The sequence below is a fragment of the Dipteris shenzhenensis genome, chromosome 6, assembly GCF_047967505.1.
Source record: "Dipteris shenzhenensis isolate YYH24624 ecotype China chromosome 6, Dip_SZ_1.0, whole genome shotgun sequence".
Classification (NCBI taxonomy): Eukaryota; Viridiplantae; Streptophyta; class Polypodiopsida; order Gleicheniales; family Dipteridaceae; genus Dipteris; species Dipteris shenzhenensis.
The window spans coordinates 60,978,875-61,006,099 of NC_141601.1; positions in this window are offsets into that span (position 1 = coordinate 60,978,875).

Here is a 27,225-nt window from a genome sequence, read left to right on the forward strand (position 1 = left end):
TATGGAAGAAGACCCGTAGCCTTCTTCTTCTGTTCCTCCGCAACAACAAGCCTGGTCTAGCAAGAGAACAGCGTTTTATGATTCTCCTGGAGCACAGTTCATTCATGGTGAGTTCCAGACTCACTACATTGATGGTGACGTAAATGAACAAGCAGACTTGCAGTGTCGCCTTCAACACAAATCCTTTCCTGGCTACATCCTCAATATTGATGCAGCCTCTCCGCAAGCTATGAAGGACATCCTCAAGATCTTCTACAGCCATATGATGTCATTGGTGACCATCTATCGATGGAACCCCCATGATGCCACTGTGGAGACTACAAAAGGGTTTACCAACATAATTGCTAACTAGTGGGAATTCTTGTCCGAAGAATCCAAAGGTCACATCTTTTCCAGTCTTGACAGCAATAATCAGCCCAAAGCTCCAGATGCTTTGATCATAGCAATTTCCAATCAGTTCTTACCAACATTCACTAAGGATGTATAGTAGCTCATCTATCGAGCAGGTATTTTTGCTGATACCTCTGCTAAACGTTATTATCTGTACAGTTTACCTCACAAGTTGGGTGAAGCTATAATGACGCTGATTGAGGCCCAAACAAAGATTATCAATCTTGACAATAAGCCCACAGAGGTTCACAAGACGGTAGCAGATTTTATCTTTACCAACCTTTTCTAGATGGTTCAGGTATATATACGTAAGCAATGTACATAATATACCTTATGCACAAAATTAAAAAAGATTGGGCTTGTCTCTCCAGCAATCTGTGAATAGTTTGTAGGGCATCATGATTTCTACCCTCCTACTTCTTTCTCTTATCGGCAATCTTGCTCCTTGAAGGCCAAGAAATCTTTCAAATGCTCATGTGGAACTTCTCAATTCCCAAAGATACTTCTTCGTATACCTCTTCTTTTGAGAATCGTCCCTCTGTATTTTTGTTCCATGACTTCTTCCAACAACTAGCTCCTCCTGTACGTAACCCCATGAAGATCTGGTTGGTTCGTGTTCCAATTCGGCCTGATGGAGTTGTACCATATTTCCTGGTTGCCCTTGTAGATACTTCAATGTGTGTAAATATCATGCACTTCCCTCATATTGTTGGTAGGATCTTGAGCAACATGACCAGATGAAAGGATCAACCATGGGTGGTGGTATAGTAGCCTGTAAGAGGTTCGCATATGAGGTCCATATCTCCCTGCAGAGTCATCCTACTATTATAGATTTTTACCAACTGAAATCGCAAGGAGTATATTTGGTTATTGGGACTGATTTCTTCAATCGCCACCTTCCTTTTGGTCTGTCTATTGATGAAATGGTCTTGACTATTGGTAGCACACTGGTTCATGTTCTAGCTCGTGAAAAGATTAAAAGGTGTTAAAACCTTTTGAAGAGGATTTACAGATTGTTAGCAAATGTGCACCCTCTTCTCCTTTCACAGATCCACTTGTAGAATTCCTGGAGTCTCCCACAGCATCACCAATTCCTACCACAGTAGAATTCAGTCCTCAGCCTAAAGCACAATAGCAAATGACTGCTTCAGAGATGGATACCTACATACAAGCACTGCTTCATGCTGATGAACAAAAGAGCTTGCAGAAAAATCTTCATACCCTGGATATGTGTTCCTCTCTTCCACAAATGCAACAGAAGTTTGTGCAGGATTGCAGTAGCGAATCCCCACTTGCCTTCAAGCACATTTTTTAGCACCAGGTTGCTCTCCCCCTCAAAGAAGGTTCCAAACCTTACAAGGAGAGTCCATATGGATTCGCACAACAAGTTCGACTTCTCTGTAATGAAGAGATTGTAGAACTCCTTGAGATGGGCCTTATTTTTGAATCTTGGTCCAAATGGGTTGCTGCTGTATTTTATGTAAATAAACACTCTGAGCAGAAGCGAGGCAAGAAACGTCTGGTGATCAATTACAAGCCATTGAATAAGTACTTAGTTTCTTTGTCCGACCCCATTCCTAATAAGGAGTATTTAATGCAGAAAATTACAGGTGCCAAAATCTTCTCCAAATTCGATCTCAAGGATGGCTTTTGGCAAGTAGGCCTGCACCCTGATGATAGGCACAAAACAGGTTTTGTGGTACCCTAAGGATTTTACCAGTGGAATGTTTTACCTTTTGGGTTGAAGACTGCCCCTGTTGAATTTCAAAAATTTATCGATTCGATCTTTAGTCAATACCACTCCTTTTGCCTAGTGTACATAGACGATATCCTTGTATATAGTAAAGATGAGCATTCTCATCTTAAGCATCTTCAAATTGTATATGATTTGCTAAAATCCAAGGGTCTTGCTTTGTTTGCCAAGAAGATCATAGTGGACCAACCCATAGGGGGGTTCCATTTTCCGAGCAAAAACCCCCGAGTGACGAGTGGACAAAAGGTAGGAGGGGTTTAAAATATATAGGCTCAAGTCATTTTTGGGGAGTAAAAAAATCCAAATTATTTCATGGAATATGTAAGTAAATATGAAATACTGATAAATAGATATAGATATAAATATACCTTTATATAATATACATATATAATGTCCAAGTGGTGACTTATTTTATCACTTTCAAAAATCCTTTCTTTTCCTTTCACCATTGGTTGGATCATGAAATTTTGAGCAAATATCCTCTTTACAGTTCCTCAGGACGACCTACGAAAATAATATAATACTTTTTTAATAGACCCTCTAAGTGTATTTTTCCAGAGGAATATGGTTTGAAGAGCTTGCCCCAACCCTATTTCGCTGGCAGAATACCCTTGGAGAGCCTACGCAGAAGGGGTCATAACTTTTTCTCCTTATCTCAAATTGAGGAGTTGTAAAAAGGAAAAATGTTCAAAATTTCATGATCTATGCAAAGGTAGGCTTAAAATTGTACTTTTTATAGTTATAAAAGAGAAAAAGTAAAAATTTCAAGATGTATCTAAGAGTTACAACTTCTCCCTAATTCATATTATGATAGGAAGGAGTTCAGAAGAGACCACATTTCCTTAAAAGTAATTAGGGTTTGGAGAATCGAGAATATTTTGAAAATCTGTTCCTTGCCTTCCCATATTTGATAATGTATTAGAGATTAATTTATGATTGATTATAATGGCCTCAAGTATGAGGTTTCCAATATCTTTTTCCTACTCATCCAAGGAATATGGTATACATTGTTATATGAGAGCTTCAAATATGGGATTGCTAAAGATTAGGGAAAATCTTTTAAATTGATTTAATTACCATAATCCTCAAAAGAGAGTATGGTAGGGAGGTATTTATAGGAGTTTCTAAAGTGTTCACTATTTGTTCATATATAGATGATGTTCTCTAAAAGGAGGGTTATAACGAAAAATAAGTAAGTATATGGGTCCATAAATGAGAAATTAAGAAAGAATTGTATATTCCTTTGAGAAATATACAAGCATGGTTGGTGTCAAAAATTATCGCTCGGACTTTTTTGCTCGTAGGTTTTTGCTCGGAAAGTGTGCACATCCCAACCCACAATTGAATTCCTTGGCATACATATACACAAAGTGCTATTCAAATGCAGGACCACGTGTTAAAGGCTCTGCTAGCATTTCTTGACGAAATTTGGGATCGCACACAGCTTTAGCATTTTCTGGGTTGCTTGAATCATATTTCCCCATTCTATGAGCAACTGGCTAAAGATCATTTCTAGCTTCAACTCTATCTCAGAAAAAATGGTCCTCAATGGAGCCAAGCACACAGACTGATGGTATACAAAGAATCAAAGAAAAAATCCAACATTTGACCAACCTCACCATTCCCTCTCTTGATGGTACTTTAATCATAGAAACAGATGCATTTGATCAATTTTGGGGTGCCATTCTCCTGGAAAAGACTCCTTCCCAAGAAGTCATCTATGTTTTTTGATCAGGCATCTTCCAAGGCACGGAGCTAAACTAGCATTCTATAAAAAAAGAGATTCTCGCAGTAAAGCATGCCATACAAAAGCTTGAGCTCTTTATCCTCAATAAAAAGTTTATTGTTCGTACTGATAATCAGAATTTCAAGACCTTCTGTACTAGGCATATTGATAAGCAAATTGGTGGTCGCAGAAGACTTGCTAGGTGGGAAGGGTTCTTCACCATGAATGACTTCACGATGGAATGGAAGAAAGGCAACACCAATAATATTCTAGACATGCTATCCTATGAAGGTGTTCCTTTTTGGGCTACCCACAATAATGGATTGTTTTCGCCCACTAAGAATGGCCCTGGTGGTATCCCGAAATCTACCTACCATGATGAATAGACACTGTCCAAATGGATAAGACCTTCATCATGACACTGTACAAAGGTTCTCTGGTGATTAGACACTGCCTGTCATCCTAGGTCACCCGAAAGAGCTTTCTAATACATCTAGAGCTTCTAAGCATCCTTGCCTTTCAGTCTCAACTAGGCAAAAGAAGTGGTATTGAAGACTGAATCCATTAATTTTTGAAATTCAACAGGTGCAATCTTCAACCCAAAAGGTAGAACATTCCGTTGGAAAAATCCTTGGGGTACCACAAAACCTATTTTGTGCCTATCATCAAGGTGCAGGCCTACCTGCCAAAAGCCAGCCTTGAGATCGAATTTGGAGAAGATTTTGGCACTTGTAATTTTTTGCATTAAATACTCCTTATTAGGAATGGGGTGAGACAAAGAAACTAAGATGGCTTGCAATTGATCACCAAACGTTTCTTGCCTCGCTTTTGCTTAGAGTATTTATTTACATAAAATGCAGCAGTGGCCCATTCGAACCGAGATTTCGGACCGAAATTCAGAAATAAGGCCCATCTCAAGGAGTTCTGAAATCTCTTGATTACATAGAAGTTAATCTTGTTGTGCGAATCCATACGGACTCTCCTTGTAAGGTTTGGAACCTTCTTTGAGGGGGAGAGCAACCTAGTGCTAAAAAATATGCTTGAAGGCAAGTGGGGATTCGCTACTGCAATCCTGCACAAAGTTTTATTGCATTTGCTGAAGAGAGGAACACATATGCAAGGTATGAAGATATTTTTGCAAGCTCTTTTGTTCATCAGCATGAAGCAATCCTTGTATGTAGTGGGAGACTCTAGGAATTCTGCAGGTGGATCTGTAAAAGGAGAAGAGGGTGCACATTTGCTAACAATCTGTAAATCCTCTTCAAGAGGTTTTAACACCTTTTTAATCTTTTCACGGGTTGGAACATGAACCAGTGTGCTACCAATAGTTAGAACCATTTCATCAGTAGACAGACCAAAAGGAAGGTGGCGATCGAGAAAATCAGTCCCAATAACCAAATCTACTCCTTGCGATTCTAGTTGGTAAAAATCTATAATAGTAGGATGATTTTGCAAGGAGATAGGGACCTCAGATGCAAACCTCTTAGGCTACTATACCACCACCCATGGTTGATCCTTTCATTTGGTCATGTTGCTCAAGATCCTGCCAATAATATGAGGGAAGTCCATGATATTTACATACATTGAACCCGGAACCAGTATCTACAAGGGCAAATAGGAAATATGGTACAACCCCATCAGGCCAAATTTGAACACAAACCAACCAGGTCTATGGGGTTACATACAGGAGGAGCTGGTTGTTGGAAGAAGTCATGGAACAAAAATACAGAGGGACGATTCTCAGAAGAAGAGGTATATGAAGAGCACTGAGTCATGTGTTTGCTAACCTTGTGATCAAGAGAATCGATAGACCCTTAAAGCTTCTGGAAGTTATCTGTGATGAGCTTCAAGTGTGTCTTGAGACCATCTGTACTGATGCTAAAACTTTCAAACTGGTCTAGACAAGAAGAATGAGGAGGAGGTTGAACATTGGGACTGAACAATAGGGGAGGAGCAGAAAGAGTGTGGACAGCAGTTTGCCAGAAAGGAGAAGGCAGAAAGCTAGAATGTTCATGGACCTTGTGGGGAGGACAAAATACGAAAGGACCAGAATAATTAATTACAGAAGGTAAATGCTGTACATGAGCGGATGCTCGAGTGGCACGAGATGTGTTATAGAAGTCGAATAGTTCTTCTGACGTCCCCAGGTCACTTGTGTGGAAGTTGCTATGGAATCCTTTGCCACGTCCTCGGCCTCGAGGAGCAAAATGATGAGGATGAGGGATATAGGCTTCAGCCTCTTCAGGTCCGTCTTCATCATCCGAAGCAGAAGTGATTTCAATATCAATGTGGGAGTGCCATTGTTGGGGGAAGTTCATACATGTAGCTATAGGAAGGGAAGTCGTCAAACGAAGCACTTGAAAAACCTTCCTGTAACTGGTAGTGAAAGCACTGAAAAGTGTCTGATTCTGAACATTCGAAGAGGGACTCATCAGTGACACCTTGTGAGACAACCTCCTAATGGTCTGGCTAGTTAATCATTGCAAAAAATCCCTTTACCTACTTTTGCTGAGGATTGCGAGGTTGCTGGGGGCAATCTTTGGCAAAGTGACCCTTCTTGCCGCATATAAAACAATCGGAAGAAGTGGATTTCTTGTTGTTGTTGAAACCAATGGCGAAGGAATCATTGAGGGAAGCAAGAAGTAAGGTGAGGGCATGAGAACAAAAACTAATGAGAGAACAAGATCAGGAGACTTGGAGGCTTAGAAGCTTGAATGTATTAGGGAGCAAGAGGATACAAACTCTGGAAGATAGACTCGGAGCTCAGGTAGACTGCCTTGAGAATGAGCCGAAGGCCTTCTTATATACTACAAGGGTAGTGGCCTTGAGTGGCTGTCTATCAAAAGATGCTTCCAAGTGGAGCACTAAGATAGTGCGCACTGAGTTAGTGGGCACCTTTGTACAATTGAGATGTGCGCACTGAGTGAGTGGGTATCTATGTACAGGGTTGGTGAAGGTCCTACTTGAAACATGTCAGGTGGTATCTAATCACTGACTTAAAGGGTGAAGGTCTTATCTGGGACCACAGATAGTGTCTATTCACCAAAGAATATATATATTACAAAATTATGATGAAGGTCTTATCCTTACAAGGAAAATGCCTAATCATCATGATGGGAGAATGTTACTATGTACTTTCCCGACCATTGCCTGTGGGCAATAGTAATCCATGGTTATGTTGAGCCCAGTAGAGAGCACCTTCATGAGAGAGCATATCCAGAATGGCATTGGTACTCCCCTTTTTCCATCTAACTGAGAAATCATACATTGTGAAGAATTCTTGCCAGCGAGCAAGACGTCCTCGGCATATTTGCTTATCTATCTATCCAGTGCAGCAGGTTTTAAAGTTCTGATTATCTGTACGGACTGTAAACTCCTTATTTAGAATGAACAGCTCAAGCTTTTGGATAGCACGTTTGACAGTGAGGATTTGCTTTTCAATTGAGTGATAGTTGAGTTCAGTGCATTGGAATGTGCCTGAGCAGAATGCAAAGATTACTTCCTGTGAAGGAGTTTTCTCAAGTAGAATGGCTCCCCAAAATTGGTCTGAGGCATTGGTTTTGATGATGAGGTTACCATTTGTAGCAGGGATGGTAAGACTGGGCAGTTGTTGAACTGTCTCCTTGATATGTTGAACTGCTGTAGTTTGTAGTGGACCCCAAGTTGGACCACCTTTACATAAATAGAGCTGAAGCTGGTAGCGGTCTTTAGCAAGCTGCTTATAGAAGGGAGAAATGTGGTTAAGACAACCAAGGAAGCATTGTAATTGTGTGCGGTCCTTGATCTCATCGCGAAAAGCAAGAAGAGCTTTTAGAACATGATCTTGCATTTGCAATGCTCCTTTATGAATCTGGACTCCAAGAAAGTCAATGGTTGGTTGGCTAACCATAATCTTCTTTGTTGAGAGAGTGAGTCCTTTGGATTTGAGGAGATCGTATAAAACTTGCAAATGCTTTAGATGGGAAGCCTCATCTTTGTTGTACACAAGAATTTCATCTATATACACTAAACAAAATGAATGGTATGGACTAAAGATGGAGTCATGAATTTCTAAAATTCTACAGGGGCAGTCTTGAGGCCGAAAGGTAAGATGTTCCACTCATAAAAGCCTTGGGGGACCACAAACCCCATTTTGTGTCGATCTGAAGGAAGAAGACTGACTTGCCAAAACCCAGCCTTTAAATCAAACTTTGAAAACACCTTAGCACCAGTGATCTTTTACATAAGATATTCCTTATCAGGAATGAGATGAGAAAGAGATATCAAACACTTATTGAGTGGTTTATAGTTGATGACCAATGTCTTCTTACTGCACTTTTGCTCAAAGTGCTTATTTACATAGAAGGCTATGGTTGCCCATTCGGACCTTGATTTTGAAATTAGGCCCATCTCAAGGAGTTATGTGATCTGTTGGTTGCACAGGATGCGGTCTTGGTGGGTAAAACCATAAAGGCTCTCTTTGTAGGTTTGGACCTTTGTTTTAGCAAAGAGAGCAACCTGGTGCTGAAATACATGCTTGAAGGCTAGAGGTGACTCACTACTGCAATTAGATACAAACTGTCATGCATTTGCCGTAATGAGGAGCACATGTGTAAAGTGAGCACTGCGCCTCAAGCTTTTTTATTCATCGGCATGAATCATCTTTTGAATATACTGATCAAGCTGAGTTCCTAAAAGTGGATCTTGTACATCAGGCCTGGGACTAAACACCTAATGATGAGTGTATTTTGTATGGCAAGTCCAATGCAGAAATAACAAGATTTCCTTTTGATGCATTGCCTATGCTAGAAGAGTGGAAAATGAATTATAAAAATGTACTTGACGAGACCTCTGCACAGCTTCCCCAGCTCCAAATTGAGGACTCTCAATCAAAAGCGGTGATCAAAAGACGCCCTCCAAACCATGGTAAAGAGGTGGTGCATCTCTCATTCCCTGCTTCATCTCGAGTCTCTATTGCTAGTATTCCGGCTACTGATAGTGAGGTTGCTTCTAAGGCTCCACTTCCTCCTGAAAAGATTGAATCTGTTCAAGATTGGATCTCTGCATCTACTGCTTCACGATATCCTATAGATGCTAGTCTGCGGTACAAGCATGCTACGGTGGTCAACCATCCTCCACAAACGTACTCCAACTTCGATGATGTTTCATCTTCGGATAGAGTGCAGCCAATTATGATGTTTAGGCTGACACAATGGCCTACCGCCTTTGGTTTCCAGTGCTCTTCTGCTGATGGCCAGCTCAAGTCTATTCATGCACCATACACATTGGTGGATAAGGTAGCTGACGATATACCAGTCGAGCAGCATCAGCTCAACTGATGCAATTCGCACAATCTTGCAGTGTTTGGATATCTGCCATGTAGCTTTGTACGATCTTTGGTTTTCAGTTGGCAAACTAGAGCGTAAGGTACATCATATCCTAAAAGAATTGCAAGCATCTAGTCCTGCCTCTACATCCGAATAGTCAGTGTACAGTTCTTTTCCTCTAGCATTGCCTCCTCCATCTACTAGCCCTCTCGATCCTTCTTTGTGTCTTGTACATGCTCCGACCTTTATGTTTCTTCCTTTAGATATTTATGATTTTGAGACTTATGGTAATAAGACTGATGAGCCTGCACAGTGGATAGATCCAGCACAACCTATCATCAGAGCTTTCATGTGGATAGACTGATCAGGATGCACAAGCCCAAGATCCAACAGAGCTTATCCCACCTTTCCCATGATTCCATTGGATCCCACTTTGTTTTTCCCTTATGTGACTCCTGATCTGCCTACAGTCTCCCGACCCACCACTCCTGCACCTCCTACTGGTATTCCTGCACCTCCTACTGACACTCCCCATCCTATATCTCCTAGCATGTGTTCTGTCAGCTCTTCTACTCTATCACCATTCTTATTTATGAAATAAGCTCCTAAACCTGAGCCTATGGAAGAAGATCCATAGCCCTTTTCCTCTGCTCCTCCACGACAACAAGCTTGGCACGAAAGACGCACTGCTTTTTATGATTCTCCAAGTGCACAATTCATACGTGGAGCACTTTAGATGCATTATATAGATGGTGACCTCAATGAGCAAGCTGATCTTCGCCAACATCTCCTGACTCACTCTTGCACCTCCTACTGGTATTCCTGCACCTCCTACTGACACTCCCTATCCTATGTCTCGTAGTATGTGTTGTGTCAACTCTTTTACTGTATCACCGTGCTCTTCTACTCTATCACCGTTCCTGTTTATGAACCAAGCTCCTAAACCTGAGCCTATGGAAGAAGATCCACAGCCCTCTTCCTCTGCTCCTCCACAACAACAAGCTTGGCGTGAAAGATGCACTGCTTTTTATGATTCTCCAGGTGCACAGTTCATACGTGGAGAATTTCAGATGCATTATACAGATGGTGACCTAAATGAGCAAGCTGATCTTTGCCAATGTTTCCAACATAAGTCCTTTCCAGGGTACATTCTGAATATTGATGCGGCATCCCTACTAGCCATGAAAGACATCCTGAAAATCTTTTATGGGCATATGATGTCTTTAGTCACCATTTATAGATGAAATCCCCATGACGCTATAGTAGAGACCACAAAGGGCTTTATAGGTGTAATTGCCAATTGGTGGGAGTTCCTCTTTGATGAATCTAAGGAGCATATCTTCTCCAGCGTGGATAGTAATCATCAGCTAAATGCTCCTGATGCTCTTATTGCGGCAATCTCCAACCAATTCCTGCCAATGTTTATAGATGATCGAGCCCAGGCATCTAATGAATATTCAGCCCTCAAACTTTGTGATCTATTCCAACTTGAGGCCTACAATGCCCATGTCCAATAGTTGGTCTACAGGGATGGTATATTCGCTGACACTTCCGCTAAACAACACTATTTGTATAGTCTTCCCTATAGATTAGGTGAGGCCATCATGGCATTAATTGAGGCCCAAAATAAGCTTGTAAATATTGATAACAAACCCACCGAAGTCCAAAAGACTGTCACTGATTTTACATTTGCTAATCTTTTCCAAATGGTCCAAGTTTATATACGCCACCAATGTACAGAATTCACCTTGCATAAAAGGCTCAAGAAACTTGGCCTTGTTTCTCTTGCCATTTGCCAGCAATTTGTTGGCCATGACGATTTCTGCCCCCCTGCTTCTTTTTCTCCCCGTAGGACTCACACATCTTGGCAGAACAATAATAGATCTTCCAGATGTTCTTGTGGAAGTTCTCAGTTTCCCAGAATTAGGAAACTGCATTGGCGCCATAGGTATCAATGTCGCCCCCAACGGTTTCTTCGCAAATGTGGCTTCAATCATAATTGTGAGGCCTCCTCCTCTGGATGTTTCATTTGTGGAAAGAAAGGCCATTTTGCAAAAGATTGTTCATAGCAGCCACGCAACCCTCAACAAAAGCAACTGAAGGGGTTTTTTGCAATGATCAACCAGCTTGAGAATTGGGAAGTCATCTCCCAAGGTGTCATAGATGAATCTTTATTTGAATGTTCTGAATCTAAAACTCAACAATGCTTTCACTCTCAATTGAGAGAGAGCATCAACTCCTCCAGTTCATCTGACAACTGCCCAGCATATAGTTACATGAATTTTCCACAGCATCGCCATTCTTGGGTTGATATCGAGAGCACATCTACCTCTGATGATGAAGATGGACCAGAAGACATAGATGATTATCTCTGTCCTTCTCCTTTAAGGCATGGATGTGGCCGAGATCGTGGTAAAGGTTTTCAACGTAGTTTTCAAACCAGCGACCTAGAAACTTTAGAGGAGCTATCAGATTTCTCTCGGCTTTCCCGCGCATCTAAAGCTTCTGTATAGCAAACCTCTCCTGTAAGTCCTTATTCTAGTCCCAAGCCTGATGCGCAAGCTCCACTGTCAGGGACTAAGCTTGATTAGTACATTCAGGAGTTGATTCATGCTGATGAACAAAAGAGCTTGAGATGCAGTGCTCACACTCTACACATGTGCTCCTCATTACAGCAAATGCATGACAGGTTTATATCCAATTGTAGCAGTGAGTCACCTTTGGCCTTCAAGCATGTATTTCAGCACCAGGTTGCTCTCCCATTAAAAGAAGGGTCCAAACCCTACAAAGAGAGTTCTTATGGATTTACCCAAAGGACTCGCTATCTCAGTGAAGAAGTTTATGATTGGCCAACCAACCATCGACTTTCTTGGAGTCCAAATTCATAAAGAAGCATTGCAAATGCAAGATCATGTTCTAAAGGCTCTTCTTGGTTTTCCTGATGAAATCAAGGACTAAATGTAGCTACAATGCTTCCTTGGTTGTCTAAATCACATTTCTCCCTTCTCTGAGCAGCTTGCTAAAGACCGCTACCACCTTCAGCTCCGTTTACGCAAAGGTGGTCCAACTTGGGACCACTACAAACTGCCGTGGTTCCAACATATCAAGGAGAAAGTCCATCAGCTGCCCATTCTTACCATCCCCTCTACAAATAACCTCATCATCAAAACCGATGCCTCTGACCAATTCTAGGGAGCCATTCTCCTTGAGAAAACTCCTTCATAGGAAGTAATTTGTGCATTTCACTCGGGCATATTCCAAGGCACTAAATGTAACTATCACTGAATCAAAAAGGAGATCCTTAGTGTCAAGCGTGCCATTCAAAAGCTTGAGCTATTCATTTTGAATAAGGAGTTTACAGTTCATACAGATAACCAGAACTTTAAAACCTTCTGCACCAAATGGATAGATAAGCAAATGAGCCGAGGACATCTTGCTCGCTGGCAAGAGATCTTCACAATGTATGATTTCTCAGTTGAATGGAAAAAAGGGAGTACCAATGCGATTCCAGATATGCTCTCTTGAGAACGTGCTCTCTACTGGGCTCAACACAACCATGGATTACTCTTGTCCATAGGCAATGGTCCGAGAAGTACATAGTACGACTCTCCCATCATGATGATTAGACACTGTCCTTGAAAGGATAAGACCTTCACATGATTCTTATAATATATATTCTTTCGTGAATAGACACTGTCTGTGGTCTCAGATAAGACCATCCTTTTGAGTCATGATTCACCACCTGACGCGTCTTAGGTAGGACCTTCACCAATACTGTACATAGATACCCACTCACTCAGTGGGCACACTCCAATTGTACAAAGATGCCCACTAACTCAGTGCGAACTATCTTAGTGCTCCACTTGGAAGCATCTTTTGAAAGACAACCACTTAAGGCCACTAACCTTCAGGTATATAAGAAGGCTTTCAGCTCATTCTCAAGGCAGAGCCTGCCTGAGCTCCAAGTCTATCTTCCAAAGCTTGTATCCTCTTTCTCCCTAATATACTCAAGCTTCCAAGCCTCCAAGTCTCCTGATTCTTGCTCACTTAGTTTTGCTTTTCATGCCCTTGCCTTACTTCTTGCTTTCCACTGCAAACATTCCGTTTTGCATCACCTACGAACTCTTCTACACTTCCAGTCCTTCCTCTCGCACATCACACCTCTCTTGCTACCCCATAGCCTATCTTTGTGTGTTTTATTCATGCTTATTCTCTCGATTTCTAGTTTTCTCTTCCTCTTGGTATCATCTCAAGATCCCGCACTTGGTCTGCTTAGTTCACCCGACTCGTTTCCGCTTTCAGTTTCGAGTTCCATCGATCAGTTTGAATCTTGAACCCATTTTTGGTATTAGAGCCTTGTTTCTACTGTCTGGTGTAAAGTCCGAAACTCGCTAACTAAGCTCCCCAACTGAGGCCAGAGAGACCCGTGAGAGGTTGAGCTACTCTACGTGAGGATTTACTCTTTTAGTCTACACAAGCCCTCTAGCTACCATGGCCAGTGTTATCCGACGAGATCCCTATCTGTGTGCAGAGGTCTCATCAAGAATGTTCTTATAATCCATTTCCCATTCTAGATGATTTTCAGGATGTCATTCATAGCTTGCGGGGATGCTGCATCAATATTCAGAATGTATCCTGGAAAGGACTTATGTTGGAGACATTGGTGAAGATTGGCTTGTTCATTTAGATCGCGGTCTGTGTAATGCCTCTGGAATTCTCCACGTATGAATTGTGCACCTGGAGAATCATAAAAGGCAGTTCGCCTTCCATGCCAAGCTTGTTGTTATGGAGGAGTAGAGGAAGATGGCTGTGGATCTTCTTCCATAGGCTTAGGTTTAGGAGCTTGGTTCATAAATAGGAAAGGTGATAGGGTAGAAGAGCTGACAGAACACATACTAGGGGACATAGGACGGGGAGTGTCAATAGGAGGTGCAAGAACACCAGTGGGCGGTGCAGGAGTGGGTCGAGAGGCTGCCAATTGGAGATCATACAAAGCGGCATGGTAGGCACCCAAACATTCTTGGACTGCAAGATTGTGCTAATTGCACTAGTTGAGCTACTGCTGTTCGATTGGTATATCGTCAGCTACCTTATCCACCAATGCATATGACGCATGAATAGACTTGAGCTAGCCATCATCATAAGTGGATTGGAAACCAAAGGCAGTAGGCCATTGTATTAGCCTGAACATTATCATGGGATGTACTCAATCTAAAGATATAACAGCATCAAAGTTGGAGTACCTTTGTGGAGGATGATTGATCACCGTAGAATGCCTATACTACAGACTAGCGGTCTTTAGCAAGCTGCTCATAGAAGGGAGAAATGTGGTTAAGACAACCAAGGAAGCGTTGTAACTATGTGCAATCCTTGATCTCATCGGGAAAAGCAAGAAGAGCTTTTAGAATATGATCTTGCATTTGCAATGCTCCTTTATGAATCTGGACTCCAAGAAAGTCGATGGTTGGTTGGCCAACCATAATCTTCTTTGTTTAGAGAGCGAGTCCACCCCACTCTATTCCACTTTCAGTCTCGAGTTCCATTGATCGGTTAGAATCCTGAACCCATTTTGGTATCAGAGCCTTATTTCTTCTGTCTAGAGTAAAGTCCAAAAGTTGCTAATCGAGCTCCCCAACAGAGGCCAGAGAGAGCCGTAAGAGGTTGAGCCACTCTATGTGAGGATTTACCCTTTCAGTCTACACAAGTTTCTAGCTACCATGGGGCTAGTGTTATCCGATCCCTGTTTGCCCGTATCTCTACCCCCCATACTGCATCCACTTCTACAGAAATCACGAAGGCAAAGAATACTTGGAATCTTCTAATTACCGAACCAAGTGAAGTTTATAAGTTCTCAGCTTTCTAGTTTAAAGCACTTAGGCACATCAAGGTTTTCGAGGTATGTGTGAACATCACTGATGAAGGCAACACAGGAGTCTATCTGCCTTTGTTCACTCCTCAAGAAATTGACTCTTTTGTACATATCGGATACCATTACATACACTACAATTGTTTTGTTTTGGCCATTGAGGCTTTGTTTAGGTTCGGCGTCAGTGCTACTTGTATGGTCAGTCCAGTAGACACACGACACTTGAATATCAAAGATGCACGTATAGGTCTAGTACACGACAGTCTCAATAATTATCCCATCTACAAAGTCCTATATCCCAACTTGAAGATGTCTTTGCATGATCCCCATTTGTCTAGAGCACTCCGTTTGTATGTACAGGTCAAAGGTCTTTCATGAAACCCCGGTCAAAACATTGTGCCATACACGTCAAAATAAAATTGTAGATTGTTCCATTGATAAAAACCCTGTGGTACCATAAAACCTGTTTTATGCCTATCTTCAGGATACAGGCCTACCTGCCAAAACCCAGCTTTGAGATCGAATTTGAGAAGATCTTGGCCCCTGTAATCTTCTACATTAAATACTCCTTATTGGGAATGGGGTGAGACAAAGAAACTAAACATTTGTTTAATGGCTTATAATTGATCACCAGCCATTTCTTGCCTCTCTTTTGCTCGGAATGTTTGTTAACGTAGAAGGCATCAACAGCCCATTTAGACCTTGATTCAGAGGTAAGGCCCATCTCAAGGAGTTCTGCTATCTCTTGATTGCACAAAAGTCGATCCTGTTGGGTAAACCCATAGGGACTCTCCTTGTAAGGTTTAGAACCTTCTTTAAGAGGGAGAGCAACCTAGTGCTTGGAAATATGTTGAAGGCAAGGGGGAGTCACTGCTGCAGTCCTGCACAAACCTTTGTTGCATTTGCTGTAAGGATGAGCACATATGCATCATATGAATATTTTGCCTTAAACTTTTCTGTTTATCATCATGAAGCAAATTCTGGATATAAACATCTAGTTCAGAGGTAGTCATCTGGGGTTGTGCATCAACCCTTGGACTGAACTCAGTTGTATTTGGGAGTGTTGAAGCCACTGGTGACTCCATGAATTCTATAGGTGGATCCGTGAATGGAGAAGAGGGTGCGCATTTGCTAACTATCTATAAATTCTCTTCAAAAGGTTGTAGTATCTTTTTAATATTTTCTCGTGCTGGAACGTGTAGTAGAGTACCACCAATTGTCAAGACCATTTCATTAGTGGATAAACCAAAAGAAAGGTGGCGGTTTAGAAAATCCATCCTAATAACCAAATCGACACTTTGAGACTCGAGTTGGTAGAAGTCAATGACTGTGGGATGATTTTGTAGAGAGAGAGAAATATTAGGAGCAAACCGCTTGCAGGCAACTATGCCACCACCTATGGTTGACCCTTTCATTTGGTCATGTTCTTCAAGGAGTTGCTAGCAATAGGAAGGAAGAGCATAATTGCACACCTTCATAATCACCCTACGTCGTTCATTTGTTTGCTGATCTCCATTTTGGTATACTTCATGAGCTCCCCAGTAGAGGCCAGAGAGCGCCGTTCTGAGGTTGAGCTGATCTACATGAGGATCTACTCCGTTCAGTCTTTCAAGGCTTCTAGTTCCAATGGCTAGCATCATCCGATGCCTGTCTGCTCGTGTCTCTGCTCCTCGCTCCGCATCCACCTCTAACAGAATCATGGATTCCAAGAATGCTTGGAACCTACCCATCATCGACCTTGAGGAAGTATACAAGTTCTCCACTTTTCAATTCAAAGCTCTTAAGCATGTGAAAATATCCGAGGTTTGTGTAAATATTGCCAATGAAGGCAATACTAGTGTGTATCTTCCCCTTTTTACTCCTTCTAATATTGAGTCTTTCCTACATACTGGTTACCATTACATCCATTATGGCTGCTTTGTTTTAGCCATTGAACCATTATTTAGATCTGGCATCAATGCCACTTGTATGGCTAGTTTAGTTGACACCCAGCATCTTAATCTCAAAGATGCACGTATTGGGTTAGTACATGGTAGCCTTAATAAAGAGCCTGTGTATACCGTGGTGTATCCTAACTTCAAAATGTCTTTGTATGATCTGCATCTCTCCATTGCTCTTTGACTGGATGTACAAGTCAAGGGTTTGTCCATGTAGCAAAAGTCTGAACATTGTGCTATACATATTCGTTCTGTAAATTATTTAGTATCTACTATTAATCCCATTCCTTGCCATGTCCGCCCCAAGACGAGTGCATCTTGTATAGCAAAACGAATGCTAAAATTACACGTTTTTCTTTTGATGGTTTGCCGATTCCTGCAGAATGGGAGATGGACTATCAGCATGCCGTGGAAGAATCTGCTTCGCAGCTCCCGCAGTATCAGATCAAAGACTCACCATCTAAAGCTGTGATTCACGAAAAATCTGCTCGTGATCATGGCAAGCATGCTATGCATCTGTCAATTTTTGCTTCTTCCACAGTATGTATTGCTAGTGTGCTTGCTCTAGATAATGATGTTGCATCTAATGCTTCACTCACGATTGAAAGAGCTGAAGCCATACATGATTGGGTCACTTCTTCAGTTGCATCAAGATTTCTTGCTGATGCCAGTCTGCAGTATCGTCGTTCGACTGCCGTCAACAATCAACCGCATATGCCTCCCATCAATAATCAACCGCATATGCACTCGAATTTTGATAATCTTACTTCTTTCGAGCAAGTGCATCCAATGTTAATGTTTCGCCCTATTCAATGGCATGCTGCATCTGGTTTTCGGTCCACATCAGATGACGGCTAGCTAATGTCTGTTCATGCCCCATATGCATTGGTGGACCATACCGAAGAAAGTATGCCCGTTGAGGAACAATAACTTAATTGGTGCAAGTCTCACAATCTTGCTGTTCAAGAGTGGCTCGACGCCTACTACATAGCACTTTATGATCTACATCTTGCTGTCGGCAAACTTGACAGAAATGTACATCACATCCTTACTGAGTTGCAATCTTCTGGTCTGGCCACTTCCACTAAACAGTCTGTATATCACTCCTTTTTTCCTACACTCCCTCCATCCTCTGCTAGTCCCTTAGATCTTTCTTTATGTCTTGCCCTTGCACCTACTTTTATGTTGCTTTCTATGGATCTTTATGATAATGATGCTTCTGATGATGATGAGCTTGAGATTGTCCAATGGTTAGAGCATGCTCATCCTATCATTTGTGCATTTCGATGGACCGACCAAGATGCTCATGCTACAGACCCCACTGCGGTCGTTCCACCCATTCCTATGATCCCATTAGATCCCTCTCTATTCTTTCCTCATGTCACTCCTACCACTCTCGAGTCAGCTTCTGTTCTTGCTCAATCTGTCGATATACCTCATCCTATTTCTCCTAGTGTCTGTTCCGTCAGCTCTTCCAATATCTCTCCATTCATGTACATGAACCAAGGTACAAAGTATGAGCCAATGGAAGAAGACCCACAACCTTCTTCTTCTTCTCCTCCACAACAGCAAGCCTGGCATGGCAGGAGAACTGCCTTTTATGACTCTCCTGGAGCATAGTTTATTCATGGTGAATTTCAGACTCATTACACTGATGGTGACTTGAATGAACAAGCAGATTTGTAGCGTCTCCTTCAACGTAAATCCTTTCCTGGCTATATCCTCAACATCGATGTAGCCTCTCCTCAAGCTATGAAGGACATCCTCAAAATCTTTTATTATGTCCCTGGTAACCATCTACCGATGGAACCCACGTGATGCAGCTATGGAGACAACAAAAGGATTTACAGGTGTGATTGCTAATTGGTGGAAATTCCTCTCAGAGGAATCCAAAGAATATATCTTTGCTAGCCTTGATAGCAATCATCATCCCAATGCTCCAGATGCTTTGATTGTAGCAATCTCTAATCAGTTCTTGCCTACATTCATGGATGATCGAGCGCAAGCCTCCAACGAGTTCTCTACTCTAAAACTCTGTGATTTGTTTTAGCTTGAGGCTTATAATGCACATGTACAGCATCTTGTTTATTGAGCATGTATTTTTGCAAACACCTCTGCTTAAAGGCATTATTTGTATAGTTTACCACACAAGCTAGGCGAAGCTATTATGGCATTGATCGAGGCGCAAACCAAGATCATCAACCTCGACAATAAGCCTACTGAAGTCCAAAAGATAGTGGCTGACTTCACTTTCGCCAATCTCTTCCAAATGGTCTAGGTATATATAGGCAGGAAATGTACTAAATATATTCTTAGTAAAAAGTTAAGAAAGCTTGGTTTAGTTTCCCCTGCAATTTGTGAGCAGTTTGTGGGTCACTGTGACTTTTGTCCTCCTATCTCTTCTTCTTCTCGACAGACTCGTTCCTTCAAATCCAAGAAATCTTCCAGATGTTCATGCAAGACTTCTCAGTTCCCAAAGATTCGTAAGTTGCATTGGTGCCGCCGATATCAGTGCCGCCCTCAAGGATTCCTCCGCCGCCGAAGCTTCAACACCAATAGAAAATCCAATTCTTCTGGGTGTTTCATTTGCGGCAAGAAAGGACACTTTGTCAGGGACTGCCCCCAACAACCTCATAATCCACAGTAGAAACAATTGAAGGGATTTTTTGCAATGATCAATCAGCTCGATCAATGGGAGGTAGTTTCTCAAGGTGTCACTGATGAGTCGCTGTTCGAATGTTCTGAATCTAATACTCCTTAGTGTTTCCATTGCCAATTACAGGAAGGTTCATCTAGTGCTTCATTGGAAGAGTTCCCTTCTTACAACTATATGACCTTCCCTCAGCAAAGGCACTTCCATTTGAATATAGAAATCACTTCTGCTTCAGATGCAGATGGACCCGAAGAGGCTAAAGCCTACCTCTCACATTCTTGTCATTCTGCTACCTAAGGTCACGCATGAGGCAAAGGTTTTCCTGGTAGCTTCCGCATAAGAGACATGGAGACATCTGAAGAATTATCCGACTACTCCAAGGCATCTCATGTCTCTCGAACATCTACTCCTCTACAACATTTCCCTTCTGTAAGTAATTATTCAAGACCATCTGTATTTCGTCCTCCACATAAAGTCCATGAGAATGTACTAGTCTTATGCCATTACCATTCTTGCAAACAACTGCTCATACTCTTTCTGCTCCACCTCCAACTTTTAGATCCAATGTCTTGTAGTCTCAGCGTCCCTCTTGTTTTGAACAATTTGAGAGTGTGAGCATTAGTATAGATGGATTGAAAACCCATTTGAAGCTCATTACCGATAATTATCAAAAGCTTCAAGGGTCTATTGATTCTTTAGATAAAAAAGTTAGCGAGCACTTAACCTACTGCTCCTTGTATACTCCCTCTTTTGAGAATCGCCCGTATGTATTCTCCTTTCATGACTTCTTCCAACAACCAACTCCTCCTGTTCGCAATTCTATGAAAACCTAGTTGGTCCGTGTATAGATTAGGCCTGATGGTGTTGTTCCCTATTTCTTGGCCACCCTTGTAGATACTGGCTCTAGTTTCAATGTATGTAAATATCATGCTCTTCCCTCCTATTGCTGGCAAGTCCTTGAACAACATGACCAAATGAAAGAGTCAACCATGGGTGGTGGCATAGTTGCCTGCAAGTGGTTTGCTCCTAATATTTCTATCTCTCTGCAAAATCATCCCACAATCATTGACTTCTACCAACTTGAGTCTCAGGGAGTCGATTTGGTTATTGGGACGGATTTTCTAAACCGCCACCTTCCTTTTGGTTTATCCACTAATGAAATGCTCTTGACAATTGGTGGTACTCTAGTACACATTCCAGCACGAGAAAAGATTAAAAAGGTACCGAAGCCTTTTAAAGAGGATTTACAGATAGTTAGCAAATGCGCACCCTCTTCATTCACGGACCCACCTACAGAATTCATAGAGTCACCAACGGCTTCACCACTCCCAAATACAACTGAGTTCAGTCCAGGGCTTGATGCACAACCCCATATGACTACTTCTGAACTAGATGTTTATATCCATAATTTGCTTCATGCTGATGAACAGAAAATTGTAAGGCAGAATATTCATATGATGCATATGTGCTCATCCTTACAGCAAATGCAACAAAGGTTTGTGAAGGACTACAGTAGTGACTCCCCCTTGCCTTCAAACATAGTTTCGAGTACCAGATTGCTCTCCCCCTTAAAGAAGGTTCTAAACCTTACAAGGAGAGTCCCTATGGTTTTACCCAATAGGATCGACTTTTGTGCAATCAAGAGATAGCAAAACTCCTTGAGATGGGCCTTATCTCTGAATCAAGGTCCGAATGGGCTACTGCTGCCTTCTATGTCAACAAACATTCCAAGTAGAAGAGAGGCAAGAAACGGCTGGTGATCAATTATAAGCCATTAAACAAATCTTCAGTTTCTTTATCTCACCCCATTCCCAATAAGGAGTATTTAATGCCAAAGATTACAGGGGCCAAGATCTTCACATAGTTCGATCTCATAGGCCTGTATCCTGAAGATAGGCATAAAATAGGTTTTGTGGTACCACAGGGTTTCAAGTATCAATAGAACGTTCTACCTTTTGGTTTGAAGAATGTGCTAGTTGAGTTTCAAAAGTTTACGGATTCCAGGTCTTTACCTTGTTCCACTCTTTTTGCTTGGTGTATATAGATGACATACTTGTATATAGCAAAGATGAGCATTCTCATCTTAAACACCTGCAAATTGTATATGATTTATTGAAATCTAGAGGTCTTGCTCTATGAGCTAAAAAGATCATGGTGGGCCAACCCACAATAGAGTTCCTCACTGTACAGATACATAAAGGAACCCTACAAATGCAAGACCATGTATTAAAAGCCTTAGTGGCTTTTCTTGATGCAATTTATGACCGTACACAGCTCCAACGCTTTTTAGGTTGCTTAAATCCTAATTCTCCATTTTATGAGCAGCTTGCCAAAGATCGGTTCCTCCTCCAACTATGCCAGAGATTCTATCTGTCAAGCATGCAATCCAAAAGCTCGAACTCTTTATTCTCAATAGATAATTCATTGTCAGGACTGATAATCAAAATTTTAAGACCTTTTGTACCCGTCGTATTGATAAGCAAATAGGTAGAGGAAGACTTGCCAAATGGCAAGAATTCTTCACCATGTATGACTTCAAGGTGGAATGGAAGAAAGGCAGCACCAACTATATTCCTGACATGTTATCACGTGAAGGTGCTACCTACTGGGCAATGCGGAACCAAGGACTACTTTTGCCAACCGAGTATGGTCTAGGGGAATTGTAACATATGACTTTATCATGATGAATAGACACTGTCTGGTACAGATAATACCTTCATCATGATTGTAATATTCTTTGGTGATTAGACACTGCCTATTCTCCCAGGTAAGACCTTCACCCAATAACTATCAGTCGCGGTGATTAGACACTACCTGTGGTCCCAGGTAAGACCTTCACCTTTTCTGTACAAAGATACCCACAACTAAGTGGAGCACTATCTCCAATTTTACAAAAGATGCCCACTAGGTCAGTGTGCACTATATCAGTGGAGCACTATCTCCAATTGTACAAAAGATGCCCACTAGCTCAGTTTGCACAATCTTAGTGCTCCACTTGGAAGCCTGATCATCATGGCCACTGAGAGGCCACTCCCCTCACATGTATATAAGAAGGCCTTTGCCTCATTCTCAAGGTAGAGTTTTGCCTAAGCTTGGCCTTCAAGAGCTTGTATCATGCCTACGAACTCTTCTACGCCTCCGTGTGAGTAACAAGAGAAGTGTGATACATGAGAGAGGAAGGACTGGAGGTGGTTCGTAGGTGATGCGAAAAGGAATGTTGCCAAATGGAAGAAGAAAATATGGAGAGGGCATGAAAGACAGACAAGAAACTTAAAAGAGGAGAATTGAAGGCAAGGATGCTTGGAAGCTTTGGATGTATTAGGAAGCAAGAAGATACAAGCTCTTGAAGGCAAAGCTCAGGCAAAACTCTACCTTGGGAATGAGGCAAAGGCCTTCTTATATACATGTGAGGGTAGTGGCCTCTCAGTGGCCATGATGATTAGGCTTCCAAGTGGAGCACTAAGATAGTGCGCACTGAGCTATTGGGCATCTTTTATACAATTGGAGATAGTGCTCCACTGAGATAGTGCACATTGAGCTAGTGGGCATCTTTTGTACAATTGGAGATAGTGCTCCACTGAGTTGTGGGTATCTTTGTATAGAAAAGGTGAAGGTGTTACATGGGACCACAGGCAGTGTCTAATCACCAAGTGATAGTTATTGGGTGAAGGTCTTACCTAGGACAATATGCAGTGTCTAATCACCAAAGATTAATACAATCATGATGGTCTTATCTGTAGCAAATGGTGTCTATTCATCATGATAAGGTCATATGTTACAATTCCCTTGGACCATGCTCGGTTGTCAAAAGTAGTCCTTGGTTCCACGTTGCCCAGTAGGTAGCACCTTCGCGTGATAACATGTCAGGCATATAGTTGGTATTGCCTTTCTTCCATTCCACCTTGAAGTCATACATGGTGAAGAATTCTTGCGATCTGGCAAGTCTTCCTCTACCTATTTGCTTATCAATCCGGCGGGTACAAAATGTCTTAAAATTTTTATTATCAGTTCTGACAATGATTTCTCTGTTGAGAATAAAGAGTTCGTGCTTTTGGATTGCACGCTTGAGAGCTAGAATCCCTTTGTCAATAGAGTGGTAATTGAGTTCGGCACCTTGGAACATGCTGGAGCGGAAACCACAAATGACTTCTTGGGATGATGCCTTTTCAAGTAGGATGGCACCGAAGAGTTGGTCGGAGGCATCGGTCTCTATGATTAGAGTGCCGTCAGCAGAAGGAATCTTTAGATTGGGCAGATGCTGGATCTTTTCTTTGATTCATTGCACAGCTTTTGTTGGTGCTTGGCTCCATGGGGAACCATTCTTTCGGAGACTGAACGGAGTAGATCCTCACGTAGATCGGCTCAAGACACTCTCTGGCCTCTAGTGTCCATTACATCGATTATGGCTAGTTTGTTTTAGCCATTGAACCATTACCATTACATCGATTATGGCTTCTTTGTTTTAGCCATTGAACCGTTATTCAGATCTGGCATCAATGCCACCCGCATGGCTAGTTTAGTTGACACCCGGCATCTTATTCTCAAAGATGCACATATCGGGTTAGTACATGGTAGCCTTAATAAAGAGCCTGTGTATACCGTGGTGTATCCTAACTTCAAAATGTCTTTGCATGATCTGCATCTCTCCATTGCTCTTCGCCTGTATGTACAAGTCAAGGGTTTGTCCATGAAGCCGAAGTCTAAACATTGTGCTATACATGTTGGTTCTATAAATTATTTAGTGTCTACTATTAATCCTATTCCTCGCCATGTCCACCCGCAAAGACGAGTGCATCCTGTATGGCAAAACGAATGCTGAAATTACATGTTTTCCTTTTGATGCTTTGTTGATGCCTGTAGAATGGGAGATGGACTATCATCACATCCTAGAAGAATATGCTTCGTAGCTCCGACAGTATCAGATCGAAGACTCACCATCTAAAGCTGTGATTTGCAAAAAATCTGCTCGTGATCATGGCAAGCGTGTTATGCATCTATCATTTCATGCTTCTTCCATAGTATCTATTGCTGGCGTGCCTGCTCCTGATAATGATGTTGCGCCTGATGCTTCAATCATGACTAAAAAAGCCGGGTGTCAACTAAACTAGCCATGCAGGTGGCGTTGATGCCATATCTGAATAATGGTTAAATGGCTAAAACAAAGCAACCATAATGGATGTAATGGTAACTAGTATGTAGGAAAGACTCAATCTCAAAAGGAGTAAAAAGGGGAAGATACTCACTAGTATTGCCTTCATCGGCAATATTTACACAGACCTCGAATATTTTCACATGCTTAAGAGCTTTGAACTGAAAAGTGGAGAACTTGTATACTTCCTCAAGGTCGATGATGGGTAGGTTCCAAGCATTCTTGGAATCCATGATTTCGATAGAGGTGGATGCGGAGCGAGGAGCAGAGACATGGGCGGATAGGGATCAGATGATGCTGGCCATTGGAACTAGAAGACTTGAAAGACTGAACGGAGTAGATCCTCATGCAGATCGGCTCAACCTCAAAACGGTGCTCTCCGGCCTCTAGTGGGGAGCTCACCGAGCGACTTTTGGACTCGAACTCATGATCAGACAAAAAAGGCTCTGATACCAAAATGGAGATCAACAAAGAAATGAACGGCATAGGGCGATTATGAAGGTGTGGAGTTATGCTGACCAGGTGCGAGAACCTAGGATGATACCAAGGGGAAGTGAAAATACAAAATCAGGAGAGGAGGCGTGGATGAAACAAAGAAAAACAGGATATGGAGTAACAGAAGAAGTGTGATGCATGAGAGAGGAAGGGCTGGAGGCATAGAATCGTTCATAGGTGATGCGAAAAGGAATCTTGGCAGATGGAAGAAGAAAATATGGAGAGGGCATGATAGATAGACAAGAAACTTAAAAGAGGAGAATGGAAGACAAGGATGCTTGGAAGCTTTGGATGTATTAGAAAGCAAGAAGATACAAGCTCTTGAAGGCAAACTCTACCTTGAGAATGAGGGAAAGGCCTTCTTATATACATGTAAGGGGAGTGGCCTCTCAGTGGCCATGATGATCAGGCTTCCAAGTGGAGCACTAAGATAGTGCGCACTGAGCTAGTGGGCATCTTTTGTACAATTGGAGATAGTGCTCCACTGAGATAGTGCGCACTGAGCTAGTGGGCATCTTTGTACAATTGTAGATAGTGCTCCACTGAGTTGTGGGTATCTTTGTACAGAAAAGGCGGTCTTACCTGGGATCACGGGCAGTGTCTAATCATCGAATCATCGACTGACAGTTATTGGGTGAAGGGCTTACCTGGGACAACAGGTAGTGTCTAATCACAAAAAGAATAATACAATCATGATGAACGTCTTATCTGTAGCAGACAGTGTCTATTCATCATGATAAGGTCATATGTTACAATTCCCTTGGACCATGCTCGGTTGGCAAAAGTAGTTCTTGGTTCCGCATTGCCCAATAGATAGCACCTTCGCGTGAGAACATGTCAAGAATATAGTTGGTGCTGCCTTTCTTCCATTCCACCTTGAAGTCATACATGGTGAAGAATTCTTGCCATCTGGCAAGTCTTCCTCTACCTATTTGCTTATCAATCCGGTGGAAACAAAATGTCTTAAAATTTTGATTATCAGTTCTGACAATGAATTCTCTGTTGAGAATAAAGAGTTCGAGCTTTTGGATTGCACACTTGATAGCTAGAATCTCTTTCTCAATAGAGTGGTAATTGAGTTCGGCGCCTTGGAACATGTCGGAGCCAAAAGCACAAATGACTTCTTGGGATGGTGCCTTTTCAAGTAGGATGACACCCCAGAATTGGTCGAAGCATTGTTGTGCAGCTTCTATCTTAGCTCCATGGGGGACCATTCTTCCAGAGACATAGTTGGAGGAGGAACCGATCTTTGGCAAGCTGCGCATAAAATGGAGAAATATAATTTAAGCATCCTAAAAAGTGTTGGAGCTATGTACGGTCATAAATTGCATAAGGAAAAGCCAGTAAGGCTTTTAATATATGGTCCTACATTTGTAGGGTTCCTTTATGTATCTGCATACCGAAGAACTCTATTGTGGGTTGGCCCACCATGATCTTTTTAGCTGATAGAGCAAGACCTTTAGATTTCAATAAATCATTTACAATTTGTAGGTGTTTAAGATGAGAATGCTCGTCTTTGCTATATACAAGTATGCCATCTATATACACCAAGCAAAAAGAGTGGTAAGGGCTAAAGACTGAATTCATAAACTTTTGAAGCTCAACTGGAGCAGTCTTCAAACCAAAAACCAAAAGGTAGAATATGCCATTGATAAAAACCCTGTGGTACCACAAAACCTGTTTTATGTCTGTCTTTAGGATACACGCCTACCTGCCAAAACCCAGCTTTGAGATCAAACTTCGAGAAGATCTTGGCCCTTGTCATCTTCTGCATTAAATACTCCTTATTAGGAATGGGGTGAGACAAAGAAACTAAACATTTGTTTAATGGCTTATAATTAATCACCAGCCGTTTCTTGCCTCTCTTCTGCTCGGAATGTTGACATAGAAGGCAGTAGCAGCCCATTCGGACCTTGATTCAGAGATAAGGCCCATCTCAAGGAGTTCTAC